The sequence below is a fragment of the Vulpes lagopus genome, chromosome 24 (assembly GCF_018345385.1).
Source record: "Vulpes lagopus strain Blue_001 chromosome 24, ASM1834538v1, whole genome shotgun sequence".
NCBI lineage: Eukaryota > Metazoa > Chordata > Mammalia > Carnivora > Canidae > Vulpes > Vulpes lagopus.
The window spans coordinates 56,020,652-56,027,724 of NC_054847.1; positions in this window are offsets into that span (position 1 = coordinate 56,020,652).

Consider the following 7,073-nt stretch of genomic DNA (forward strand, 5'->3'; position numbering starts at 1 on the left):
TCTCTTCCTCATAATTTCACGATCAAAACGTAAGAACTATTAGTATTTTTCAAATCCATTAAATGGAGGCAAAAATAAAGGAAAATCCCATCCCCTAAAGAGGAAACCTAAAGAACAGAGTGATTTTTTTTTTTTTTTAATGTTTGACTTCATCATTTTTGCTGAAGGAAACTTCTGTGCACACCAAGCCGATGAGATGCACAGAGGAAGACAAAGTCATGGAGGAAAGCAAATCATGGCCTATCACTCTGGGCAGGATGCTCTTCTAGTGGAGTTGGGGCTGTGCTCTCTGGGCCACTTGGGGTGGTAGCAGCCATCGCAAGGGGAGTCAGGCCATCATGTGGGAGGCAAAGAAAATCTCTTGAGGGTCTTCAAAAGCAAGAGTATGGCCATCTTTTAAAAGGGATGACCTAATCCCTAATTACAGGCCGCTCATCTTGGAATCAATACCTGGCACAAACCATTGAATAATCAATTGGCTGTCAGCTGGGAGGGCGGGACACACTAGGAAGGGACTGGCAAACATTTCTGAGAGGAAAGGCTGAATTGTCATAATTGAAGGCCTTGCTCCCAGTTAAGCCTGCAAAGAGATGGGGCCTGCGGGTCATGAGTTTGGTTACCAGGGATTTGCTAACACAACTACTGTGGAGTAGGATAATACATCGCTTGGTGTAAATAAATTTTTTTTTAAAGATTTTATTTATTTATTCATGAGAGACACAGAGAGAGGCAGAGACGCAGATAGAGGGAGGAGAAGCAGGTTCTTTGTAGCTCTTAGTGTAACTAGATTTAGACACAATACCTGTGCAGGCCAGTCTCCAAGTGTGCAGGATAAATTATGCCCATGTATAAAAGGGCGTGGAATGGAAACAGGGAAACCCCAGCGGGACTGTGCAGGACTGCCCCTGGGCAGCTGGAGCAAGGCAGACCCCAGGGCCACAGGAGGTCCCCAGGTCCAGACTCGGGGCTGCATGTTTTTTGCCCGAGTCCGGAGGGGCCCACAGATCCAGATGCAAGCATCGATTGCTCCAGCCGACAAGAGGAGGCAGGGCAAGGTGTGAGGTGGATGTGTGAGAGGAATCGCCCCTGCGGCTTGATGACTATTCCATTTAATCATAGTGAGAAAATGGTTAACATGACGTGAAATTGTTGCCCACCAAATAATGTCCTAAGATCTGTAATCCGGATCACAGCCCTCTGAAGGTGGGACTCTTATGACCCCATTTTACAAATGGGGCATCTGAGGCCCCTGAGAAGTAAAGTGAGTTGCCCAAGACCACACAGCTAGTGCGTAACTCAACGGGGCCACCGTTAGCTAAAAATCAAGAACACAAAGGAAATTTCTGTTCTTTAATGTGTCTGAAACTTATTCATATGAACCATTAATATGTCCAACTAAATATAATTATATGTGATGCTTTGTGCTAGATCAAATGGTATATAGTTGCTCTTACTTCTAGTGTGAAAAGGCAAAAAAAAAAAAAAAAAAAAAAAGAAAAGGCAACGGGTTTCAAAGAAAGTTAAAAGGCATTTTTATAGGAGAAAGACACAAAAATTAAAGACATTCAAATCTTTGGGTTTCCCCCTCCCGCTCGTGGGGACATCCAGCCAACTCCAATTGCAGCAGGACTGACTGATCACCCCCAAGTGGGGCTTCATACCATTAAAGTGGTGCCTACAAACACAGCTTTTAAGATCTGAACTTGGGGATGGAGACTGACATGGTTCTGCAGCTCATAATCTCTGGTGACCAAGAAATTGGGGTCTGGCGCAGGCTGCTGGCAGGAAGTGCAGACAGAGGCAGACAGGAGACCTGGGAGCAGCAAGAGAAGGCAGGTCCACTGGAACTTCGAGCATCTCACCCTGTCCTCTGGCGCAGGGGCTCCTCGCGTGTGTGGTATGCATGGTCCGTGTGCTTGTATGCCCACTGAGGCTGGAAGCCAGTGGGGTAGATGAGCCACCCCACCAGGGCTTCAAGGCACACCCAGTGCTTCCAGTGTTCTTTTAAGTGGAGCCCCTGTGGGTGTTCTCCAGGCTGGGAAAGGGAGTGATGAGTGAGCATGACACCTGCAGGCGCTATTCTGGGGCCCCAGGCAGAAGACCACACCTGGACAAGATTTTGCTCCTTTGTGTTGGTTACATTTTACAAGAAATTAGATGTGAGACAAAGATGGCGCTCACCTTGATCAACACCATGCTTCCACAAGGCTCAGTCCTGAAGGGAAGCTTCCAGAACATGCAGAGCGGCTACAGCTAGAAGAAGACAGAGGCTGGAAGAGTCCACTGTGAAATCCTGGCACCCTGGGGCTGCCCACAGCCAGCTTGCCTCACCTGGGATGACGAGGTAGTGGGGTGAGAGGGCCTGTTGGCACAGCGCAGGCTGCATGTAATGTGTGCCAAGGATATCAAATCATGAGTGACTGTCCTTTGAATATAATGTGTGTGCTTTTTATTTCCAGACCTGATATTAAACTGAAATTTGATAACAACATAAGGAAAAGTCCTGATAATACAGAAAATTGGTAGCTTTCCCAGTTCCTGAGCATCTCAGGTTCCAGGCACTGGGCATGGTTGTGAGCGCTTGTAACCACGTAAGACAAGGAGTGTTAGACTCATTTTACAGAGGAAGCAGCTGGATAAGGTCAGTAGTTTGCCCGGATCACACAGCATCTATGTCACAGAGCTGGAGTAGAAGGTGAGTCCCTCTACTTGCAAAACCCACACTTGTTCTGGTATTCCCCACTGCGGAAGATCTCACACAGGATTTGCTAAGCTCTGAAAAATGGGAAGACAGAGAAAGAACAATTTTTGACAAAGTCCAAGAAAATGACTTATGAGACACTACAGGAGATCACCAGTTCAGGACTTGACATGGATCTCCGTATTACTCCTAGGAAGTACAGCAGAATCTCTGGACGTTACATGTGAAACAAAGACAAAAAGAATCTGAAAGGCAAAAAGAAAAGCCAGGCCAGCTAGACGTGGTGATGAGTTTGTATATCTTGAACTGGTTACTGGAGAAGCCAGCAACCCAGGAATGCCAAGGGCTCAGACAAAAAAGTCCCAACAAGAGCCTACTCTCTGGTCAAAGGGACAAGCTAGCAAGACAGGGGACTTTGACACACTAGCTGCCCTACGTGCCACCCAGACTCCATGCAGAAACCACAGCCTCACCCCCATCTGCACCAGCTAGCCTGGAATCAGAAAGTTCACTGCTGCCTAGAGGAAGAAGGCCTGACCACATCACCACGGCAGGTGGTGAGAGGAGGCCCAGCTGCAGATGGGGCCCACCACCCTCGAACCCCTCCTTGGGGACACCGGCCCTTCACCTTTACCTGGCAGTGATGAGACTCTTACTGTAACTCAGTGTGTGAAATAGTAATGGCCAGGAGGGAGACTATAAGCCAAGGGGACCCAGAGCCCCATGTAGTCAGTACATCCAGGTTATAATAAATAGTCAAAATATCCAGGTCATAATAAATTACTCATCATATCAAAGACCAGAAATATCTCCATTTGAATGAGAAGACCCAACAGATGCCAACATGAAGATGACAGAGACATTAGGATTACCTGGTAAAGATTTTAAAGCAGCCATCAAACACAAAAACAAAAACCCCGATTCAATGAATAATCACAAATACACTTGGGACAAATAAGCAAAAAGAAACTCTGAGCAAAGAACAAGGAGATACAAGGAAGAGCCATGTCAGAATGTTGGAATTGAGACAGATGATCATTGAAATGAAAGGCTCAGTGGGGGCCTCGACATCAGAATGGAGAGAACAGAGAAAGAACCAGTGAGCCTGAAGGTGGGATGATAGACGTTCCCCAGTCTGAGCTGCAGAAAGAAGGCTGACTGGAAAGAAAATGCAGACCAGAACCTCAGGGACCTGGGCCAGAGCAAAGATATCACATTCCCATCCTCAGGTTCCCAGAGGGAGGGGGGAAGGGGAAGCTGAAAAAGTATTCAAAGAAATACAGATGAAAATTTGGGATGCTAAAAATTTAAGGATGCTAAATTTCCCAAATTTACCAAAAAATATAAATCTACAAACTCAAGAAGCAGAGTGAACCCTGAACAGTGTAGATCTGAAGACCATAGCCAAGATGTGTCACTTAAACGCCCAGCACACCGCCAGCGGCTTCGTATTGCTATGTGGTAATAACGTTTCAGTGTTTTTCTATCAAAGAATGAAATAATGGCTAAGTACTCTCCATTTAAGATGGAATGATTTTCTATGACATATCTGAAAACATATTAACTAAACGTGACACTTCGTAACCACATAAAAATATAAATATTATAAAAACAAATCAGTTCATTTTTAATAAACAGCATGCAAGAATTCCAAATAGACCATAACTGTGCTTTTTGTCTGTTTTCCTGAGAATAACGTGATGCTAATTGCACGTCTATATCTTAGTATGTGTGATGAGCCAAAACCAGACAGGATACGGTATCTCGTTTAAAAACGTGTTCAGTCAACAAAATATGCTTTTATCAAGTAATCATTCTGAAATAAGTTATATGGGGAATATCACTGTTTGACGGGGATAGTCAAAGTGCATCTTTAGACATAAAAATGATGATGGTTTGTGTTAAAGATGAATGCTAAAGTGTAATCTTTAATGACATACTGATCGAGAAACGCTTCTTAAAATTGCTTCCTCGTTATGTATCATGTGACAATGACTGCATGATGGGACAAATTCTCCCCGGATTCCAGAGATCACACCTTACCGGCCCAGAGGGCTGCCACCTCCAAGGTTGGGAACCTGTGCACATCCCGTTTCACGACAGGCCCCTTCGTGTGTCCCCAGTCACAGAGATGCTGTGGCTCGCCATCTCCTCGCTGTGAGCTGGAGATGTTGCTCCACCAGGAGCGCTCAGTAAGTCAATCAGGGTGCTCACTTTGGGTTTTGGCCTTCCTGCCTTCCAGAATTCACCCCAGCCCGAGAAAACAGTAGGTTCATCTTGACTGTGGTGACAAGGAGCTTCAAGACTGGGGAGGAGGAAGCGCAGAAAGGAGGGGGTGACCTCTGCAACGGTACCCTGGCATCCAGAGATGTCAAAGCCACGGTCTGGAGAAGCAGGAATCTCAGAGCATAAAAAATGCAGCCATTGCATGGGCACTGCCAGGGCTTGACTGAGGCTCAGGCGGTGGTGAGCATCCACTGCGGGGACTCCCAGGGCCGTCGGGGCTGCAGGCGGGCACGCACACAGGGCCAGGCGGGGGGACTCACAGGTGGGCATGCACACGGGGGGCAGGGACCTCACGCACAGACACGGGAGGCTACTACCTCTCACCTTTGCCGAAATCGATGTCATCCCATCCGACAGCACCGTGAGCAGCAGTGGAGCAGAGATGGGCCATCCCTGTGTTGGTGCTGGTGACTTGCATGTCCTGTTGGCCCCGTGTCCCTCTCAGGCGGGGTGGCAAGTACTTGCCTTCATCCAAAGAAGTCAGTATCTGTGACATCCCCAGAACAGCGGCTGCCCCGTGGCCCAAGTGAGGCCCACCCGCAGACCCCGATGCAGTCCTGGCAGGGACACTAGGAGACTGGGGTGTCTGCCATCGGTCCTGGGTGGTTTCTCACAAGTTCTGCATGGGTTCAGTTTTCCCTGGACTCCAGCCTTGGGCTTCCTGCCTCCTCTGCCTGCGGATCCCTCTGCTCTTCCACACACAGAGTGAGTGTCCCGGGAAAACCCAGAATGTATCTGGAGGAGAAGAGGCCCCCAAAGCAGGGCTGCAGGAGGACACAACGGTCACTTGGCCAAGGGTGTCAGTCACAGGCGGCTGTGAGACACGTGTGTCCCCGGGGGGGAACCTGCGAGCCCAGGGCTCCAGCATGAAGTGGGGCCCCCACGGGGATCCACGGGCAGGAGCAGCAGGGAACCCCAGGCCGCCAGGGCAGTTGGCAGAATGATTGGCGGCTTCTGCCCTCATCCACCTCTCCATGTTCTACACAGGTCCTCCGCCTCTTCTCCAGACACAACAAGCTTCCTTGCTGTTCCCTAGCTGCCCTCCTGGCTAAACCTCAGTGAAGCACTGGGCACTTGACGATCCCTTCTTATCTGTCTGCTCAAGGCTTCGTCTGGATTTTCAACTCCTCTGGCCTCTGAATGTCCTAATAAATTTTGTTCACCATCAGAATTTCCAATTACAAAAAGGTTAATGCTAAAAGCAGGGTCGGGTGGGGACAGGGCGGGGACCACCCTCTCCAGAAATGCTGTGTTCAAAGGAACATTTCCCACTGGTCCTGCCAAAATTCCCTTCGATGCCGTAGCCTCTCCCCATTACTTGGAGTGGTTCTGGAACTGAAATGGGGTTTCCACGGTTTTCTTCCCACCCCTGTCCCCTGGGGAAGGGGCGGGGGCACCTTCAGGAGCTTCCAGAGAGCTCCGGACTGCATGTTTGCATTGCTAAGCTTGCCACTGAAATGCAAAATGTTTTTATTAACTTTGAAAACATATGCTACTTAAATTTTTGAAAAATATCCAAGTAATCCAAGGTGAAAGGAAAACCCTCATCCTGCTGATGGCTAAAATTAGGCTGTGTCTCCTCCTCCTGCTCCTTGTCCAGAAACAAGCCACCCCCTCCTCCAATTTCTGTCTCTATTTGCATTTACAATTTCATGCCGTCATAGACCTACGCTTGGAGAGTCTGCAGGTTTTAAACTTGGCTGATCCATTTGAGAAACCATGGAAATGGTGAAGACATATTTATTTGCTTGCTCAGGGGAAACGAATTCTAAAGAGCACTTTTGTTTGTTTCTACTTATTTTAAGGTACATAATTCCTGGTGCTCTGGGGCCCCCTTCCATGTCAATGCTGTCAGTGAGTCGTGATCTTTGGGCTGTCTTTCCGGTGTGCATACACTCTTTCCTCGTGGTGGCAAGCTGGGAGGCAGGCACAGCAGCTGGAAAGAGTCAAAGCTGGAAGAACCCAAAGCTCGGAGAACCAGCCTCCCCCGAGGCTCCACTTGTGACAGCCCAGGCCTGCTGAGGCCCAGCTCCCCGGCCTGTGAAGCAGCTCGTGAACTCGGGCTGTGCCAGCTCAAAATCAAGTC